General features: G+C 38.2%; 1 protein-coding gene across 1 annotated transcript in view; it reads left to right on the top strand.

Annotated features, from left to right (window-relative positions):
* Positions 1-22,858, top strand: part of alpha-Man-IIb (alpha-Mannosidase class II b) — a 951,837-nt gene that overhangs the window by 812,624 nt on the left and 116,355 nt on the right. The window lies entirely within an intron of this gene.

Below are 22,858 nucleotides of genomic sequence, written 5' to 3' on the forward strand. Positions count from 1 at the left end.
TATAATGGGCGTTGTACTTATTAAAATAATGATTAGGTCTGAGAGTGATTCTCTGAAAGTGAAGGATGAGACTTCGGCCATGAATGAGATGAATTCTCGAAAATATTTCAACTCAATAAGAATGCAAGGTATATTCAGTTCGAAAATCGCACATTATAATATATAAACAAATTCCTCTCCTAGATCCCTAAGTACCCTCATGAAACAAATATCCGGAGAGCCAATATAGAACTATACTACAGCCACGTACATCCACTACTGTAAATTAATACACCAATGTTTTACAATGCTTGGTGAAAGAAATCAGTTAAAGTAAATCTTAAAATTAAGTGCCATCTGACCACGGATTCCTCATAGTTTGTGTACCAATTATTGAGTCAGTTGTTTTTCCAATAGGGCATTTTGGTTTCAATTCATGGTCAAAGAAATAATTTCTTGCTATCGAATGACAAGTTTCATGCCTTTATTAGTGTCTAGACATTCTTTAGATGTTTATGGCTTTATTTTTATTACGGAATTTCTACGGACAGAGGGAAACACAATTATGAAACGCCTGGAGCAACTAATAACAGATTATTTTCAATTAAAACATTTTCCATTTAGTGTAAACACAAATTTATTGGAAGTATGTTTCACGTCTAGCATCTCAAGACATCCTTGGTTACTTTATCTTTCTGGGTTTTAACACATCTGGCTATTAATTTCAATTTACTTTAAATTATCATCATAACTATTATTATTTGAAGTCTGGTTTTGTGTGGAAACAAACTAAATACTTCAATATTTCTTTGCCTCTCCCGAAAAAACGCAATCTGACACTACACACTAAAATAAACCCTTCTTCAATTCTGCACATTTCCTTCCTCCAATCCATCCAACATACCTATCCTTTTTCTCCGCATACCTCGCTTGCCCATGTTTTCCCCTATATCACAGTATTCAACAACTATCGCCAATCAAAATGATCCACATCCACCTTTCCTGCCTATTTTGGATTTCATCCAAATATTCCCGCTCCTCCCAGACCATATCTAATACTACGTTTGTTTCAATTTCCCTCCATTTCACCTTTTCCATTCAAGAACCCCGCCCAACCACATACACCCACATTCACTAACCTCCAAAATTATGCTTGTCATCTTACTCTAACGACCATAGTTTCCTCGTCGTATTAAGCCACGCTCAATTTCAAAGATTTAACAAAGTTTTTTAACATTAATTTTTTTAACGTTCCCTCCTCCTGAAAACGTCTTTACCTTTCACAATTCTTCTTCTTACATCCATACCACTACTCACCGCATCATACACACCGCAGGTAAAACAATGCCAAAATAAAGTGAGTAGCTTCAGGCGTGATGTGGTGCAAGTCGAACACAATGAATAACCGATCGAAGCACTTTTCCACTTGATATCAAGTGGAAAAGTGCTTCGATCAGTTATTCATAGTGTCATGATAGGTAAAAAGCTCATAACATTTGTACTACTTGCATGGGCTCTTACCCCATACCTATCACATTGACTTTCCAATACGCTCAGCAACGCGTGCAACCCCTTGGCTGACCGGTAACTAAAGCTTAATTTTCCACAAACCTAGCTAATTTTATTAACTCCCCACCCTTGTCCATAAAACGCTCTCTACCACACTGCCTAATATTTTGATCAGCTGAATTAAAAAATTTACACACAAATAGAGATCAATATTTCGATTAGGGTGACTTTAGGTGACCTAAAAATCTAAACTTTCATAGTATTCGTGGACGAGTTTTGCAATTCCATGAAAATAGCTCTTGTCAAGTCGAGAAGAGGTTATGTCCCCCCGAGAAATACAAGTGAGACTATTTTTGAAGAAATTTATTATTATTATTAAAGAGTTCACGGATTTTCCCTTCTTACTTCGTAGCAGTGCTTTCACCTTCCGGCAAAGCGCATCAATATCACCCTTTTTCGTAACCTTTCCATATATTCACTCTGTATCTTCCATGAAGCTCTTTTCGTCGTTTCGTCACCCTATGTTATTACAGTAGTCGAAATGTATCCCTAAGAATTTGTGTGAGAATTTCGTCGGAATACGCACGGATTGAAAGGTTAAAGGTTTTCGCCTGTCTTAGGCATTGCTCAAACACGATTCGCATGTATGCCTGAAGATTGTTTTCGCATTTTTAGAAGTATCCATCATATCATACCCAAGTTTTATTCTCTTCGCTGAAGTTGATAGGCTACCTTCGTAGTAGTTCTTCCGATGTTTCCGTGTCGGTTATCACCAATGTGAAACTCTCCTTCAGTAGGTAACATATTAATTTTTTCCGCGTCTATAAATCTCCGAACTCTATCCGTTCTGGCAAATATACCAAACAATCTTCTGAGGTCATTGAAAAGTTGTACTTTTTGATAATTCAACCCGTTTTATTGCTTAAATGATTTCTGTGTTCAATGCGGTACCCCTAAATTTATTTTATTTTTATTTATTCAGAATTCGTCCGAAAACAGCACACTTTGGCCTTTACATCGAACTATTAACAACGATAACAATGGACGCATTTACAAACACCCAAGCCCTGGATGGAGGGAAACTCACCCAGGCGGGAATCGAACCCGCGACCCTTGGAATGGCAGACGAGGACGTTACCCCGCCGCCACCGGGGTCGGCAAAATCCCGCCACAAACGTGTTTTTCTGAAATGGTCGGTAGAATTTTGTCCAAATAGCCTGCAGCTCTTGTTGCAAATCTCTTGTTTAGTACGGGCTTTTTATTTATAAGTTCACCTTCGTACACATTCAGAATACGCCGCAAGTGTTTGCGATCTTTGGGAATAGCATTGATACATGTTAGAAAATCCTCAAACTTCGATGCGATAAGAAGACGGGGCAGACTCCAGTATTGCTACAAAAAATATTCGTTCATTCCTCGGAAAATCAGGGTTCATGATAGCAAGAAATCAAAATCCCAAAATTCAAAATCAAATCTCAAAATTCAAAATAAATCTCAAAATCTCAATCAAATTCGGCGCGTAATCTTTGGCAGGAGGGACTGCGTTCGCGCTGTCCCAAAATAACTAGTAATGCGACGACTCTTCAGTTCAGTGGTATAAAAGTCTTCACAAAGTTTCCTAGTCGAAGTTCTTTGCTTCCATCAAGTCTCGAGGTTTTCCTTCCTAAGGTACTCATGGCCGCCAAAGGCGGTGCTTGTTAGAGGTGGGCCGAATGATTTACTTTACTGAATCGAGTCAATTGAATTCCCTCACAGAGATGACTCGTTCACTGGAGACACTTGGGGCATTTAAAATATGCACGTATGCATAATTTTTAAAATGTGCACGTATTTTTGTAATAAAATCTGTACTCCATTCTCCACCGCTCTCAGAGTTATTGACGGTAATAGTTTTCCATGCTTGGATTGCTCCCAAATGTTAAATAAATAAGTAAAATTGGAATCTATATTAATAAACATTATTTTTTAAAACTTAATAAAATACAACAAACTTATAAAACACATTTTGATTGGTATTAGGTAAAATTGCTTTTATGGCTCGGGTCTCATTTCAAGGTGTTGCCGTCATATTCAGTGGATAACATGCTCTTTTTTGGTAGTAATGTCTTATTAAGAAAATCATTAGAGCTGTTGTTGAACCCCAACAAGATTTTTAAAAATGAATAACTTATTTATCTCTAAGATCTCTAAGCCACTTGAAAAGTTGTGTTTGGAAAATGAGTCGTTATCTATATTCTATTGTTTCAGGCTTCACTTCGTGGAAGTATTTAATATCCATACAAAAAGGAAGGCTCGTAGAAAAATCTGTGGAAAAGTACTCTCTTAAGGAGTCTTTCTTTTTAGTATGGAGTCATTATCTGGTGAGGTACAATTGGGCACATGGGTACAGTACATGTTCTGTTCATTCCATTAGCCATCATATTATTGTGGTATTTTTCGTTTTTACGGTTGGTGACCTAACACCCCCCGCCACACGCCCTTGCGGCGGCTTGCGGGGTATTATGTAGATGTAGATGTAGATGTACAGTTGCCTGCTCTATGCATAATATACAGGGTTCGTCCGGAAAATAAGTGTACTGATTTTTTCCCGCCGCTCCAGGCGCGCCCAGCACCGCTCTGACGGGCTGCGATTGGAGGGGGGTATGTTGGCAAGCGACGCTGAAAAAGGCAGTCGGCTCTGAGCTGTGGTGTAGTGAGGAGCTCTGTTAACGCGAACCTCCACGCTCGACCCACGTCACGGAACGCGATGCCGAAGTTTTTGGAGCAGCGTTATTCCATGAAATTTGCGGTAAAGCGTGGGAAATCGTCTACCGAAACTGTCGGTATGATTAACCAGGCTAACGGGGAGTCAGCCATGTCCAGAAACATGATCTTTCGGCGGCACAAGATGTTCGTGGAGGGCAGAGAAGAGGTCGACGACGAACCACGGCCTGGACGCCCATCAACGACACTCACCGACGAAAATGTGTGAAAAGTTCGCGATGTGTTGAACTCTGATCGTCATCTTAGTGTTCGGATGATAGCAGAGCAGTGTAATCTTCGAAAAAGAGTCGCCCGCGTCCGGCCAGCGATCAAAAACATCTGGCGGCTGCATCACGACAATGCGCCGTCTCACACCGCGCTTGTCGTGTCGGACTTCTTGGCCAAGCACGGCGTGGCAACGCTGCCGTACCCGCCCTACAGCCCGGACTTGGCACCACCGGACTTCTTTCTGTTCCCGAAGATAAAGAGGAGTTTGAAAGGAACGCGATACGGGACTTCGGACGCCGTCAAAGAGGCCGTGACGACGTGTCTTCGAGAGGTTCCCGATGATGCCTTCGCGGGAGCGTTCCAGGAATGGGAACGCCGCTGGAACAAGTGTATCGACTCACAAGGGTCCTATTTTGAGGAATATTAGCTTAAGATATGTAAAAGTGTAATAAATTTTTTTTCCTGAGCTCAGTACACTTATTTTCCGGACGAACACTGTACTTCTTCCTATCTTCTTGTTCAATATTATTGCACCCCTTTCTGGATCTCTTACCCTTCTGATATCACTCTCTGACCATCGCTCCATGTTTGCTCTATGTTGACTTCGCTTGATTCTACCTTTTTATCATTACAATGGCAACCCCTCGCTGACTTTCGTCCCCCCCGTTGCATTCTACTCTATAACTATCACTCCAGTAATCACCGCTATCCTTCCACCTCATCCCTCAGCCCTAAAATATATTTATTTCCTCTCTTCGTTATCCGCTTTATATTTTCTAATTTCCCTGTCCGTCTATTTTAGCATTCCAAGTCCCTATTCTAACTAGTCGTTCCTCTTCGGTTTCTTTCTGTCTGCAGCTGCCGTCTCTTCCGCTTTGCAAGAGGCAACTCACTCTTTCGAGTATGATAACCTCCCCCACTGGACCGAGTTTCCCTAGTTACCAGGACTCTACTCAAATCTATGCCCATCACTCTTTCTTGGGATGATAAAGTAGTACGAGGGTCATCCGGAAAGTAGTACCCGTTCGTGAAATAAAGACACAAAAGTAAATATTAACAAACATAAAAAATTTTATTTGAAAGAGGATACTTTAAACTACTTCTCAACATAATCTCCAAGCAAATTAAGGCATTTGTCATAACGTGTGACAAGTTTCTGTATTCCTGCTGCATAGTCCTTCGCCGCCAGCTCATTGAGATACGCGAGGGACCCATCTTGCACAAATTTTTGCATAATGCAGATGGTGTTTAACAATTTCATGAACAATTGTTCGAGAAACATTGGGAAAATGCTCACAGATGTCATCAATTGTGACGCGCCGATCGTTCCTCACGAATTCGTCAACTGAGCTCACCAGTTGGTCTGTAATGACAGACGGTCTCTCCGAACGCTCATCGTCGTGTGTGTTCCCCCTCCCCATGTTGAAGTTGCGACACCACCGCCGAACAGACGACTCGTCCATTACATTGTCTCCATACACCTCCTTTAATTGGCGATGAATATCACATGGGCGAACGTTTCTTGCATTGAGGAATTTAATCACTGGCCTCACTTCACAACTGGCGGCGTTCTCAATTTTTTTAAACATTGTAAACAATCACAGAAACAACACAGGCAATGCTAGCGTCACGCAACTTGGCTCAGAGAAGGCAGACAAGCCACTGAAGCTATCTGACCTTGTCCAGCGGCTACTCGCGTCGTCAGCACTTCATGCGGCACGAACGGGTACTACTTTCCGGATGACCCTCGTATGAGAAGATTATCCTTCCAATAGTATATTAGTTATAGTACCCATTGATGTAAGCATAAGATGCGCTAAAAACTCATGTACGAATATCAAGGTTGTAGAAACGCTTTAAATCACGTATTTCATCAGAATTTGAGCACATTCAAAAAATTCAAATTGATCAATAAATGTTGCTAATTCTTAACCAAAGGTACCTCTTTAAAGATTCAGACGAATTAAATAACAGCTTGGTAAGACGACCCTCGTGGAGCTATGCTGATTTTCTCCATATCCAAAGCGACCCTAAGAGAGAATCCTACTTATTTCATAGGACTTTACTATCACCAAATCACTTTACAATAATTTCTACTCTTCAAACTTCAGCAATATATTCTTGTCAAATCAATTTTTGAGCCTGAAAACTAGTTAACGCATTTATACCCAGATTTTTGCAACTGATAGCGTTCTCTCTGGACTTTTAATTAGGACTCCCAGGACATTTAACTAAAATATACGGTATCAAATGACAACCGAACACCCATTATAACACACAGTCCACGCGAAAGGTGGCAACACTGTTGTTAGGCATTGATACTGTCATCACTGTGCTACTCACAGGCGCACGCAGTTGCTGGGTTATGTCCTTGGTGTGCGGACTGGTCTAGTGGGTTCGTCCGTTAAGTTTTCACTAGATTTCCCCTCATTATTGTCAAGTCATTTTCAAGGAAAATGGGAGAGCTAGAATATTCACGAATATTTATTTTCTGAGACTGTTATGAAAATATTTAGAGATATAACGGTAATATAATTTCGTCTTCGCAGAAGGGAAAATTTTTCCCGATCAACTGTATTAAAAGTATTTTGATCCATTTCTTCCAAAATAAGTAAAATTTATAGCATTGATTTATTAATTAAGCATGTAACGATGCCTACTAAGGCAACAAATTTTCAACTTCATTTTCTATACAACACTGTAAATCATTTTTTCAAGCAAAAAGTTGATTCAAACAAAAAATGAACAATTAATATGAAAGAATATAATTTCCCCTAACTCTCTCGTTGTTTTTCAAAAAATTACAATGGTCTAACAATGGTTCAATTTGAAGGCATAGGTTGCGATCATTATTAATTAAAATACGAGCATGATATCAAGTAGTTACTTTTGTACTGAATTTATTATCAGACAACTGTCTTAATATGCATTTTCTTAAGATGCATTTAACACCCTTTTATATAAATATATATATATATACATATATATAAGGAAAAGGGATAGGATATATGTAATGTGTAGCATATAGATATTCATAAATAGGTATATATTATGAACACATAAAATACACAAACACAAAGAGAGGTGGGGAAGGCGGAATAGAGCAAATCACAAGCGCAAAAATATTTCCTTGACCAGGACTTGGACCACACCTTTCGAATTGCCGGGCAGAGCATCGGCTGTTTGAATGTGTATGTACGAGTACGTATGTATGTGTGTATACAAACACACGCATATACATACATATAAATATATATATATATATATATATATATATATATATATATATATATATATATATATACATATACATATATATATACTCATTTATATAGAAACTGATATAAGGAAAAGGGATATCTTGTATCTGTTTCTATATAAATGAGTATTTGTTCGCCGTTTGGCGGGATTTCGTGATTGAATGTGTGTGTGTGTGTGTGTGTGTATGTATATATATATATATATACACACACACACATTCGGATCTATGTCTGTTGAAACTCATAAGTCCAAGTCTTTCAAAATTTTAATACCATACTTCAATTTCTTAAAAATGTCATTGTTAAAAATTATGTATGAATAGGAATTTTGAGGCTATACATGGCAACATGTACGTACATTAGATGCATTAGCTTTAAAGCATAAAAACTTCGTCAAAAAGTAAATAAATATTGACGTGGTGCTTCCTTATGAAAATGCTTAGTTGAACCCATTTATTTTGTTAATTCTTGGGAAACATTAACTCATATCGTTCATTCATGTGATACCATGTTCTAATAAAAAGTATGAAATTTTAAGTGCACTGCTCTTACAAATAGAGGCATTAAGCTCTTGACTTCAGTCAAAAGAAGTTTTCCCAACTCCCAAAAAGTTATTACGCCTGGTTTATACGTTTAGAACCCAAGTGGATTAATTCATATAGCTACACTTCCTCAATAGTAAGTGACTCAATTTACTTCTAGGTAAGCGTATATTTTAGGTGCAATTCTGTTTAGTAATGTTATGCCTGGCTTATTAAACAAATTGTAGACAAACGGAACACAAAATCATCCCTCAATAGAATTACGAAATAACAATATGAAAGGAAAACTCCGATTCCTAAAACTGAAGAAATTATATTGAGGAATAGGAATTCCTCAAAATACGTCTAAATTATAATAGAGCTGAAATATTTGAAGATTGACTAATTTGGCAGTATTTTACATTCTTTATGGCTCAAGAAAAATGCAGTCATTGCTAGTAAAATATTTTATAGTGGTTTTTAAGTAGTGTGAGACAGAATACTTCAAATGAACAATGAAGGAAATTTGAAAAGTTTCTGGACTCTTTATGCTATGATTTCTATTATTTCAAACTTTATCTGTCTACATGCTCTGGAGTTCTGGAAAACCTGAAATGAACCATCCAATCCTCTCTGCTAACGTCCGACTTCACACACACACACACACACACACACACACACATATATATATATATATATATATATATATATGTATGTATGTATATATATGTATGTATATATATGTATGTATATATATATAGTATATGTATATATATATATGTATATATATGAAATATCTTCGAAATGGAACGCTCATCGGCGACACACAAATATATAAAAACACAGATGTAGATTTTTAGAATATAGAGACACAAAGAAAGGACACTCACAATTTGTTATTTTGAAATTCTGTCGAAACGTAAAATAACAAATTGTGAGTGTCCTTTCTTTGTGTCTCTATATTCTAAAAATCTACATCTGTGTTTTTATATATATATATGTATATATATATATATATATATATATATATATATATATATATATATATATATATATATATATATATATATATATATATATATATGTATATATATATGTATGTATATATATATACATATATGTATGTATATATATATACATATATGTATGTATATATATATATATATATGTATGTATATATATATATATATATGTATGTATATATATAATTTCACCTAGCGTGAAAATTAATTTTATGAAATTAAAAAATTCAATTTTCATCGGGTAGTTTTTGACGTAATTTCTTAAATACTCTTGAGATGATTTATTACGCCCAATATGTTACAATCAAACGCTGAAAGGTATAAATATCAAGGAAAATACATTTATAGGTCATATTGAAATATAGCATTTTAATACTTTCCTATTCAAAACTTGTACAAATTTGACCCGTAATTGAATCAGAAGAGAAATAAATGCTTCAAAATATGAAATTAAGGTTAAATATATAATTTTACCAGAGTTTTTAAAGATAATCGTGTAATAAAATATAACATTGTCAAATAAATTAATTTTAATCCATTTATGAAAAAGTCTACTAAATGCATCACCTCTACATACATTTAAAATTAAGTTAAACTATGCAACATTATAGTACCATAGTAATGGACACAGAAAGCGGATGACTCCGTTAAAAGTTACTGTCTAGGCATCTCCCGCAGTTTTTTGGAATAAGTTTAACTTCTACAACATGAAAACCAAACACTATCAACAATATTTATTTATGTTTGTTTCGCAGACATTCTCAGTGCATTTGTCAATAATTTTGATGTGCATTAATGGGAATTCTGGCGAATTCCATAAGCAATAAACGTTTTAATCATCTATCATGGGTATTCACTTGGGAAACAATCGCGCTTTTCGCATAATTTTGAAGTAACTACGAAAGAAAACTCCGCTTAATTGCTCTTGTTTCTAAACGTTATGATATGCGTAGCTTTTCAAACAATATCAAAACACAGGAAGATGTACGAGGGACTGAATCCTAGATATTAAAAAATACTCTCTCCGAGATGACGGCCAAAAAAAATTGGCAGCGGTCGGAATCCACTGTCTTTTTGAGTGGTTAGAGGAAAGAGCTATGGCAGGAGAAGCTGTAGGCGGCAAGGACGATAAGAAGGCAGGTAGGTATTAGAGGGTGGAGGTGGGCCTGGGATTCAAAAGGGGCATTAGAGAGGGTAGGGATATGTATTAGATCTTGGATAAGTCGGTAGGGAGGCGGAGGAAAAAGAAGGGCTTCCCCAGTCCCTTCTCTTGCCTCTCCAAACCCCCTCGCCGCCTCAACACTCCCGAAAGATATTGAAATACGGGGAAACGGGGGTACCGGACATTAGGAGGGCGGGTAGAAGCAGCGTAAGGGGAGGAAGGCACTAAGTGGGAGAGGGGGAGTGAGAGGAGGGAGGGGGGTCGGCTTCCCTCCTCTTCGGTCCTTATGTTCGCCGAAGAGAAGGGTGAGCCGAAATGCCGAACGGTATAAGCCGCAGGATAAGGACGAGGTGGGTAGGAACTGGTAGCGGTATGGGTCGTGGTGGTGGTGAGGGTGCGAGAGTTTCTGGGGGACGGGTCTCAGCGAGTGCTGGTGAGCTCGAGCGTGGGGAGTGGAGGAGAGTTTTCTGGAGAGAGAGACCCGTGACGCTGGTTTTTTCGCGAGTGGAGCTGAAAAATGAGCGAGTTGGGAGTCGTGGGATGACTAACGATGTGGAGGCATTAGGAATATGAAAACCACCCGAAACACATGTGGCTGGAGGGTTATATGTTTCACGCCTGGGGCCCATACATATTTACACGCGTGTATATATATTTATATAGATAAAGGCAATGCCAATATGTACTCATGATCATATCACATGCGAAGATTTAAACTCAAAAATAAAAAAGGAACCTTTGACGCCAATGTTTGAAAAGTCGCATTACCAAAAAAAGTGCGTTGCAAATATTTCCCTGGCACACGACAATTAGCTACTACTGTTGGTACGCTATTGATCGTAACGCTGCCGTAGAGCGTACATGTCACTCATCCCTTTTCATAGTATTCGATTCAAATGCCAATGTCTCAATACCGCGGCGTAAACAAAAGTTCCGCCAATTTGGGAGCATCATCATCTTGTTTATGATTTAATATGGATTAAATGTCAGTATATGCTAAGAAGTAACAACCTTTACCGTTATATCCCAGAATTCGTACAATATTTTGATGATAGCGTATGATATTTATTCATACACATTTCTGAGTATTTTTTGTAAATAAAATGTTTACAAACGTCAAAAGAACAGTTAAATAACACAAGGCTCGGGTGAGAAATATATTTCGATGAAAAGGGGAGTTTGAAATCTCTTCTTTTCCTTATTTTACATTAATTCATTGCTAAAGCGGATCCTTCATCTTTGTAAAGATCATATAATAGTACAAATTTATCATAAATTTCACATTTAATTTAGAACGATTTATTTTAATACCCAAGTATTCCACTCACATATTTATCATAAAGCATGTAAATTTGGTATTTATAGTAGTTCAATAACTCATAAACTAAGAGTTGGAAGAATCGACAATCAATAATCGATGAAATATAACGCAAATTAAATCATCCAAAGATTACAAATATTTCCCAAGCATTTCCCAAAGACCAAAGGGTGCGACTTAATCCAGTGCAAACTTCATTTCTATGTAAATTTTACACAAGCTTCTAACGAATAAAACTATATATGGAAAAATAGTGTATTACATCACTATGCTATATTGTTTGTTTTCGGTTATCTTATGTTTTCAATTCTATTAATATTTAAGAATCTTTTGAAAAGAAATAACAGCTCCTCTTGTCCCCAGCTTAATTAACTGAGACCGCATACATTCAGCAAAACAAATTTTATCACTGCTTTTCAAAAAGAAAGTAGATTGTCAATAATTGGAGCACACCTCGTTCCCATCCTTCACCCGATAATGATAATTCAAAAAGAATTCCCATTTCTCTCTTTTTTTTGTCTTTTATTCTTCAGCCTTGAGACGAAAGCAATCGGAGGCATAGAGAAGAAAACGGGAAGAGGAGGAAACGGAGGGTCGAGGTGATGGAAAAAGAAGTTCCTTTCCTTTCAGAAAGAAAAAAAATTTAAATCAAAGGACACACATACATACACGCACACCAACTCTTAAGCCTCAGCACCATATTTCTCATTCAGTCTATCCATTTTACTTCTCTCCTCCATCTTCCCTCTCCTGAAACCTCATAATTAATCCATTGTATGCTTTGTAAGGCGACTACTATTTTCCATTGTGAAGGCTCCTTAACAATTGCAAGGGAGGAAGAAGAAGAGGAAAGAGACAGAGAGAGGTTGATAAAAAGGGCAACCGGGAAAAAGACTAATGGCCCGGATGGTCCTAAAAGTTCTCAGAGTCGCTACCTCTTTTTCCTTCATTCCAGTCCCACCCCAACCCCTTTCATCCCACTCCTCCCGTTTGAATAGGCCTGCCTCAAAATCCTGCTCATTTCAACTCACTCTCCTCACCAGCACGTTTACTTCAAAATCCAGCTACCAAAACCTCGTCTCAACTCTCCGAACTCCTTCCTTCTTTCCTACGTTTCCCAAAAATACCTCAACACTCATTACCCTTTTAAACCTCTCATAGTGTCTTCCTGTCCTCCACTTCGCATCCAGCTATCCCTCTATGCCTCTACTCCATCTCACGCCCAGAGACTATACTCGCTCTCCCGTCACAAAGTTCCAACTCACCCCACCGCCCCCCTTCCGCCATTTCCGCCTCCTTCCTTTATTTTCTCCCCCGCCGGTAGCCCGCTGACACTCCTTCCAAGGTATTCCGGCCAATCATGACAACATGAAAAAATAGCTCCGTCCCCTCTTTCTTCGTTATCCCGCACCCTCCCCTTTTAGATCTTATTTTTCTGATCACTCCTTTTCCTCTACCCTCTGGAGAACGAAAGACGACGTAAATTGTAGCAATTGCACTTCCTACACCCACGCACACAATATACGCGTGGACATTTGTGGTCAGCAAGATCTCTCTGCCTTTTACACGCAATTTCCGCCTCAATCTAACGACGGTATGTTAGGAATACGCGATTCAAAATAAGGGCCCCTAAAGGAGAATTGGACTGGAACAGTAATGTGCAAAAATTCAATGGTTAAATTCCTGGATTAAAAATTTCGGAAGCATTTTCAATAGTATTAATATATCTTTTAGAAAAGCGAGCTGAGACCATTCCCAGTCTACAGCACTGTCTCTTGAGTGAGATGTGAAATCATAGACCGCTTGTTCCATGTAATAGTAGACTAGAATCGACCACGTATTTATATCATCCCCTTCCCTTCCGCTCTATAAAACTCTGCGGGTCCAAAATCACCTTCAAACCTTGAATTACAAAAAACTTGCAGCTACGTCTCCTTAAAATCGCGACAACTAGTTTTAGATATCCTAAAAAGGATGGACTTTGCAAAGAATGTGGACGAAACGAAACCATGGATAAGTTGTCACGACGAATTTTTAATAGTAGCTAATGTCGTGGGAAAATGAATCTCAGCTTTGGTGGCTGATAACTGGTGAGGTTAAATCCGAAAGAGTTTATTCCGGCACGTATTTATCAGGAGCCAGAAATTTCATACCAATTAGTATGGAAAAAATCCATTTTAGTTGTTTGCAAATCGTATACGTACTTCATTTTTCGACAGGTCTAACTCGATCATTGAGTGAACTATACTATAATCTTACCTACTGATTTAGAAAAATTTGGCCTTGATTGTTCACCTGGCTACGATAAATATTCACGGAAAAAAGATGAAAATTCCCACAAGAGGGAAACAAATTTCTGCCACCGTATTTTGAGACATTTCTGGAAACAGTAAAGGCAATATTTCTTGTAAAATAAACACATGAAAATCATGGAATGATAATGAAATGTCTATGTATCATTATATTTCTTAGTTTATTAAAGACGAAAACTATCTGAAGTGCATGACAAATAATAGATATTGATTAACGTGTAACTATTTTTTACAAAAAATACGACAAAATTCAACATACCTGTACCATATGTATGCGGTCTCTTTGAGAACAAAAATGGAATCTATATCCAATCACTGCTTGAAGTGATGCAGTAAGGAGCTGTCACAAAAATAAGTAGAATATATCCGGGAAATATTTATATAAAAATACAATATTTTTAAGAACGCGTAGCACTGTAAAATCTGGATATTACACTCTTCTGCTAACACTCTAACACCCAGGCATTGAACACATCTCTCACTTTTTGTACATTTTCGTCGCACTATGTCGTTGACGGAAGTCTCTTGTCGTCAATTTCCTCGCTACCCTCTTGTGCTAGCAAAAAACCATTCCTTGGGACGTCGCTTCATCTCCGTAAGCATCTTTAACAATAGGCATGGTCTCCGAACCCGATATTCCGAGATTAACCCAAAATGCTATCGCGTATCGTTGCTGCATGGAACGTGGCATCCTGAATTCGTAACCATCGAACAGGGATCCAGTCTAAAAGTCACCCCACTCCAACCGTCCACCTCAGCGGAAAGAATACCATTTATACTTATTTTTTGGCGCGCACTTTGCACATATATTTTATTTCAAAGTTGAGTTTGTTTCTTTTAGTGTCTCGAAATTATTGATACAGTGCAAGCTTTGATAGTGAAACATGAATGAAAGTTCTTTTTATACCGCCTCTTTTGAAAGAACGGTACACTATTGAAGGCAATCCTTAGAATAAACAAAGCAGCGAAATGCAAATAATTAGGAGAAATTATCCAACCAAACGCACTAGACAAAGAAATCAACCTAACGATGCCATAAGAATGAAACTGTACCGCCATTTAACAAAAGACATACTATAAGTGGCAAAAAATATCCCCCTATAAACGCGAAACTGTGGCATTACAATACACAGTGTTAAAACCAGAGAGAATTTATCCATCAGATTCCATCACACCAAACCTAGTCAAACAAATATTTGATGCTGAAAATATTAAAGAAAAATAATACGGATTCTAGGAGAAAGAAAAGAGCAACGGTGAAAAATAATGGAAGGATCAGAAGGAAGGGGATTATGAAAACGTTACTTTACGTGGTCCATAAATGACCAACTCGAAGAATTGTAAGAGAGCATGACAAAAGCAGCCACACAGGATAATATGAAAAGCAAATAAAAAAAATGCCCAAATAAAAAAATGCCCTTCGAATCGCGCAATAAGTGTGCTTAGGGTGGAAAACAACGACTAAGTCTTCTCGACTCATAAAAAAGCCTGTGAAAAATATAGCCAAATCCTTACCTTTATTTTATGCATGGATATTACAGCGTGCGTACAAACGAACCAAATGTTCGACGCTGCACATGGTTCAGATACACTAACATCGTCGCGAGCCTAAACGTTGGTTTATGCTTTGAAATACATTCCATGATATAGCATAGGTACACTAGAATCTACTGTTCGGAGATGACACCTTTAGCGGCAGTTGGTGTGTAGGGTTTCAAGGAGGAAAGCCGAAGAGTTTTTATCCCATCCGCAAGTTTTTTTTTACTGAAAAGAGTGGAAACGACAGAAGCATGGGAAGTCAGGCTGGACACAGATATAACGATGGTTAAGCAATGGAAGGGAACCAAACTCACAAAAGAATTTTGGTTTTCAGAAGGGAAAAGGTCTAAGAACTTAAGAAGTGGTTCACTGGAGTATAAGTTATGAAGAATGTGGGGAGGATCGAAGAAGTGGCCGGGTGAGGAAACAAAAGAAGCTGGGGAGGCACGTCTACTGTCGAGAAACTTATGAGGGCGGAAAATGTTTGAGGAACGTCTTTAATACATATGATAGGAAAGTTTCTCATCGTTTATAACATTTTAATCAAACGAAAAAAAAGAAATACCGGCAAAAGACAAAGAGTTTAGATATTAATCTATATAAAAAATATTTGGCATGCAGAAAAAGAACGTATTAGTTTTTCCCGAGAAAAGTTGTTCAAATGAGTTTTCAATATGACTGAATTATTTGTGAAATATTCATTTTATAATTATTATTACTTACTCAATTGTTTCGTTCAGCTGATAGTCCAAAAGTACTCTAGTTATCTTGTAAAAATATGAAATAACTTTCCAGCTAAAGAAATACGATGTCAAATGTATGTCTCATCGGCATTTCATGAAATCATAGCTACATTTAGGAGGTATTTATGCGCATTGTAACATAAAATTCAACCATACTCTTTGTATGGCCTGTCTAGTGCGGGTTTTTGTAAGAAATACAGGATTGCCTAGTTCTTCAGAGAACTAGTTTCTCAGGGAAGTCTGGCCCAATGAATGAGAATCAAAGTCATTGTCAGGATAGGGAGTAGGTGGAAGAAGTATCCGATATTATACACGGGTTAAATGGGGACAGTCTCATATCCTTTATTAATACTAAAGGGGGAATATTTCTAGTTCATCAGTTTATTCGTCGAGTGAAATGTCAAACAACTAAGGTGACCCCTTGAATGTGAAAGTATGTGAGTAGGACAAGGGATACTAGATATCACGTAATCCTTCAAACCTTCCCTTTTATTCGTATCTTTTCTCCAACCATCCACATATACGAAGTGTAAATGACATAGACCGTCGAGCGGCTCCTACAAATGACTCGTTCTGCGATTATATGGCTTTTATACTTTAACCACCATCGCCGTCCAGATCGGCGAGGGTAAGGGAGGAAAGATATGGACGGCAAAAAAAATTAAAGGAGACGCCATGACCCTTCGTTGAGCTTAACGGGGATTGGTTGGGGGTTTAGGAATAGCCGGGGCGGATGGAGTGTCGGGGTGACGGAGTTTTTAAGGGATTGAGGAAGGGATATATAAGACAGAGTAGGGTTAGGGGGAGTGGGATAGAGTGCATGAGAAGATTCCATAGAGTTTCAGAAGGGGGCTGAGGAGTCGAAAGGACCAGGCCGATCGAGGAAGGGATGGCTTCTTCAGCATGAGGTGGAAGGGCGTACAGGAGGTGGCCCAGGAAAGAGAGGAAGGGGAAAGGAGCGGATGAGAGGAATGAAGGGCGGGGTCGGTATAGTACCCTTCTTCCCCGAGGAGGCGGCGGCGCTGTGGATGAAAACTTGGGCGAAGCTTAAGATGAGTATGTAAGTGAGGGAATCAAAAATTCTCCGGGACAGTGGAGGGGGAGAGAGCACCAGCAGCCATGCGGACGAAGGGGTACGTAATGTAGGAGGAGGGGGAAAAGATGTTGGCGGAGGGAGATGGGGCGGGAGAGGGGGGACTTATTGAAGCTTGGGGAAGGAGAGTAGTTTTGAGGGCATGTGCGAGACGGAAGGCGAGACGGACAGGGGGTGAGAGAAGATACAGAGTGGAGCGAGTACGGAGGCGAGGGAGGCGTAGACTTTGAGCAGTTGGGTTATAAGGGAGAGGGTGGTAAGGAATATAGAGGAAGTAGGGTTGGAAGACGGGAGAAACGAGATGCCTTCAACTGGTGAAGGTAGCGTGCATTGGAGAGATTGACTGTTGAAAGAAAAAAGAGATAACGGAGGATGGATGAAGGGATTTGCCGAGGAGGTAAGAGTCGAGTTGACAAAGGAAGGAGAATAGTTAGAAGCGTGTCTGTCACCCGCGACGAAAGTTATATGGAAACGAATGGAGCAGTAGAATAGGGAAATCAATCAAGAGCTTAAAACCTGGAAATTACATAAAGAATAAAAGAACTAAAGCGCATTTTAAATAAAACTACTCTCTTTTTCAAAAGCGAAGAAGAGAGTACTTTCTGTACAATTTTCAATATCAAGAGTTTTTTTACCGATTTGAAGCGAAGTAACCATGGAAAGGATATGTAAAATGTCATGAAAGGTATTATTTTCGGGGTATTTTTGGCATCATATAGTATATTATAATTACAATAATTTGCTAGAACTGTATGTGAATTGATTTTTCCCAAGCAGGGAGCTATGTCATATATACAAATTTGAAATAATACATTCGTAAGAAATTAGCATTGAAGACAAATAGAGAAGAGTATTACAGGTACAATATTATTTATCCCTTAAGTACACAATTGTTCTGGCAAAAAATCGAATGAGCATTAAATATGGTTATTCTGCTGTGGAATAAAGTATAAAATTAGAGAGAATTAAATTCACAATATTCCCACTTAACATCTCGCGCATCGACTTAAATTCCTAACCTGATATGAAGGGCTCTTAAAAATTCCGTATTAATCATATTGAAAAATAACTCAATATCACCATAAATATCATCATCATCATTCATTGAATTTTATAGAAATCTGATGTTCTAAAACTATGTTTAAATGCGTTAACATTTGGATTTATTTCGGTATTTCATGCGTCAGACTATCTCGTGGCAGGGTGAGAGTTATATGCAAATATTGCCGAACATGATGAAAACAGCGGAAAAAAATTAGGATAAAATTAATTATTTTTATTTTATGGATTAAATATATCAGTATACAAAACTTTCCATTCATCGATTATTTTTTATAATTTTGAGAAATTTCATTCGAGGACTCTTGAATGTTACAATGTTAGTTGACTGATGAAAAGGAGACTTTATGGGCTGATAGAATCACTCTATACTTTTATACGTATCCGTCAAAACTCAATTCATTTTATCAAACGATCAATACATTTTCATAAAAGATCATAACTTAAATTACAGTTCATTAATCGCAGCATTATTTAAAATCTTATCATCAGCATTGATACAACTAAATATTTGCGTTGCCGATACTTCGTCTAGCGTCCTGCGTAGCATATGCTCTTCGAATGCATCCTTTACAACAGCTTAAATTGACACAAGATTATGTCGGGATAGTGTTAAGGAAAGACAGCAAAGAAGGATTATGAGATTACATTAGGTATGGAATCCTTTCCCTAACAACTGCCTCCCTTTTTTACTGCCATCTATTCTTCATTCACTTCAAAATGCTAAGGTGCAGACCCTATATTAAAAAAGATAGTCAAGAAAGTTTGGGAAGACCGAAGCGATATCAATTCTCCTCTATAGGTTCGGAAAGCTGGATTGGGAAGGCGCATTAACTAAGCTCCCAATACTAATGTGGGGAAATGAAGGCTATATGAAATCCCTTTACGGAAAATTGGGATTTTGGTTAAAGGAGGTTTATATTCGTATCCTGTGTTCTAACACTACGTTCTCCTTGATTTTTAATTTACTCGAGAACCCTTTTTTTCAATAAAGAACCGAAGGAGAACGAAGAGGCAGCTTGTGTTTCCTTACGAGGCAATAATCGAATAATGTTGAGCTTCCCGCATGTTTTACCTCTGTTTTCGCCGCATTCAATTTAAAATTCATTCCCATCTCAAGAGGGAGACGAGGTTAATACTATTTCCACTTCGGGTGTGGGAAGAAGAAGCAACCCAATAAAATTAGAGATTAAATTTTTTACTACGATAATAATTGATTTCGGGATCATATTGGAATCTTTGTAATAACCATAGTTGTCTTCATATAAGAAACAATAAGATGCCGAAAGATCTCACCATGTCTTTGAGCATCATGTAATTGGATTCTTAAAAAACGCAAAGGCAACGGTATAAGGTAAAACGGTTATCATAGCACCCCAAATCAAAATTTCAAGCACAGCTTCTTAGGGAAAAAAATTTGCCTTGCGATTAAACAATCGAAAAAATAAACCTAGAACTTGAAATCTCACATAATACTGGTACTCTGTAATTCGTGATGAGTGGAGGTTGTTCCTCCTCATTTAATTGGCCCGACCAACAAAGCATTACACTATCTTGGACATATTAGTTCCTTCGCGGCATAGTTTGCCCTTGAAGTGGCCACTTGTGCCGGCTTTTGATATCGCTGTCGCAATATTGCAACCCTAAACCGAGGTTCTTGGCTCCGGCTCCCCCACGCACTCTGGTAGTAGTTCTCACTCAGAGAAGCCTTCTCTTGAGAGACTTAAGTGGTCTTACCTGGGTACACAATCAAGGCACTGAAGGATCAATATTTTCGGGAAAGGCAGAGGGACTATTTCTGTCGTCACTCCGAAAGATGAAACTCATAAGACCAGAACATAAGGCTTCACTCGCCCCCCCCTTACTCTCTTCGCATTGGGCAACCGCCTCAGCAGGTCAGTCGAAACCCGAGGGTGCAAGAGCGTAGGTGTTCTGCTTCTGAGATAATATTTTATCACAGGATGTAGGTACAGATGTTTAAGTTGTGATATATTGTCACCGCAGAGACTTGCAAATAATATTCCACAGGTGTTACTACCGTCAAGCCAAAGCGAATGCAAGAGTAAAACTTTGACCATTCTTGGTTTCGAAACTTCACACATTCATGCACATTTCGAACATGTCGTGCATACCAACCATAGGGGTCTACAAGTGAAAATCTTGAAAAAATATTAATCAGCAGAATTATCAATCGCATTCAATTACATATTTTAAAATCTTTTTATTCTGAGGAAATATTGAAAAACTTGGAAGCTAAAGAATTTAATCGAAAAATGCGGCCACTGGATAGCCAGTCACATTTTTACAAGGAATATTTTAGGTTCACCGATAATTTTAAATATTTATATAGCATAAAATATTTCAGTCTAGACTCAAAAATGAATAAATTACGTAGGTATTCCGCAAATTGGTTCCGGGTTAAATCTTATGAACCTTGCAACATCCCCAGCCAATCCGTGATCCAGTAATTTATGGCAAGCGTTTTTATTTACGAGTATAGGGGGTAAGTCATAAAAAATGCAAGTAGTTTGAGAAAAGGAATTAGTCTCCTCCAAGATTCCAATTGCTCCTGTCCCTTCTTGGGCTTAGCTTGTAGTGTGCCGTTACCCAAGAAACGACTTATTTCACAGTTTTTACCCTAATCGATAAGCAAAATGGATGAATAATAGAAGTTTGGAACGGAACCATAACTCATATATTTTTATTACCTCCCATCGGTCAACGCTTAGTTCAAACTGAAAGACCTAACTTGGGCCATTTCAAGGGAAGTTTTGTTTTCTTTACATTCCCGATCTAAGTGGTAATAAATGCAATTCTTCCCACGTAGTGATCTCATTTTGACATGACTGACCCGAATAACGAAAGTAAAGGAACGAAATAAAATAAACTTGAAAGATTTGTACGGAGAACACCACTCCAAGTAAAATGGAATCTCAATAGTGACTTCTTGATTGCAAAATACAATTCTGTTACCAATTGTGCCTTTAGTTAATTTTCGTTCAGTTTTCGCGCTGTTGTTCCAGGCAGAGCGAAACTCAAAAGAGCTGATTAATTGGCCCATTATTCGAAGGGACCACCACTCCCAACCTCTCTCACCTCCAGCAAATCAAGTACATACGATTTAAGTTAGAGGTACGGTCTTGATGAGCCATGAAAGAGATCCCTGGGGGAAGTGATAGAAAGAGAAAAAGAACGACGGAAACTCTTGAGATTCACAGCATTCCCTTTGCCTTAGAGCTCGTCTAAAACCTCGAGGGCACCTAGCTGACCGTACACCCGAAGGGGAAGGCTTTTTTTTTATCTGCTCTCCCTTTACCCAGGGAACTTTTCTTTCGCCTGTCGGGTCGAAGTCCGTATAAACGAAGTAATTAAGACGAAGGCTTCGGAGAGTAGGGAAGACAAGGGATGTGATGTGTTGGGGTGAGTGCAAGAGGGAGACCAAAGGCGAAGACGGTTTGGATGAGGTCGTATTGCAAAGATGGACTTGGAGGTAGAGGGAGGGGAAACTTGGTATTGACGGTTCATATACGAGGACGAGGGGTGAGCTGTGATTGGATCAACCGTCTTATATATTTTTTCGGGAATTTTCGGAGGATGGTAGTACCGAAAACCGGACGAGGGGGATATGTGAGGAGTAGCAGGTAGGCGATATTGATGATGAATTATGGGATTATGAGCGGAAGGGAAACCAATAAATGCTAGGAAGAAACTCTGATAAGAGGAACGTTTGTATTCTATGTCATATCTCCTTTTCCCTTCCAAAGAGGTGAGTAGTTTGCGGTAACACGAAGTAAGAGGTAGCTGACTCCATTTTGTTGAAGTACTGTTTGGAAGGAACATTAATCGAGAAGGTCTTGAGTTTCTACTGAAGAATATTGCTCTATATTTTCAATGTATTTCTTCTGTTGTATCTACAATGTGTGCATTTTAACAGCTGTCATTTTGTAAACGAAACAGTGAATTCCGGCATATTTTCAACATTTTCTGGTTAATTCTAATGAACTACTGGCCTTTTATTAGTGAAATTCTTACATATATATATATATATATATATATATATATATATATATATATACACACGGAAAACCTCACACGAGCGGCACAATAATGGGCTGACACAATATAACACAAATAGAATAGAATAGCAACATTTAAAAGGACACTCACATGGTAAATTGTCTCTAAAAAGTCTCTCTTGAAGAAGACCTCTGAGAGGGCCGAAAGCTCGAACAATTTACCGTGTGAGTGTCCTTTTAAATGTTGCTATTCTATTCTATTTGTGTTATATTGTGTCAGCCCATTATATATATATATATACCCATTATATATATATATATATACCCATTATATATATATATATATATATATATA

Source organism: Hetaerina americana, unplaced genomic scaffold (genome assembly GCF_022747635.1).
Source record: "Hetaerina americana unplaced genomic scaffold, ioHetAmer1.1.p SCAF_50, whole genome shotgun sequence".
NCBI lineage: Eukaryota > Metazoa > Arthropoda > Insecta > Odonata > Calopterygidae > Hetaerina > Hetaerina americana.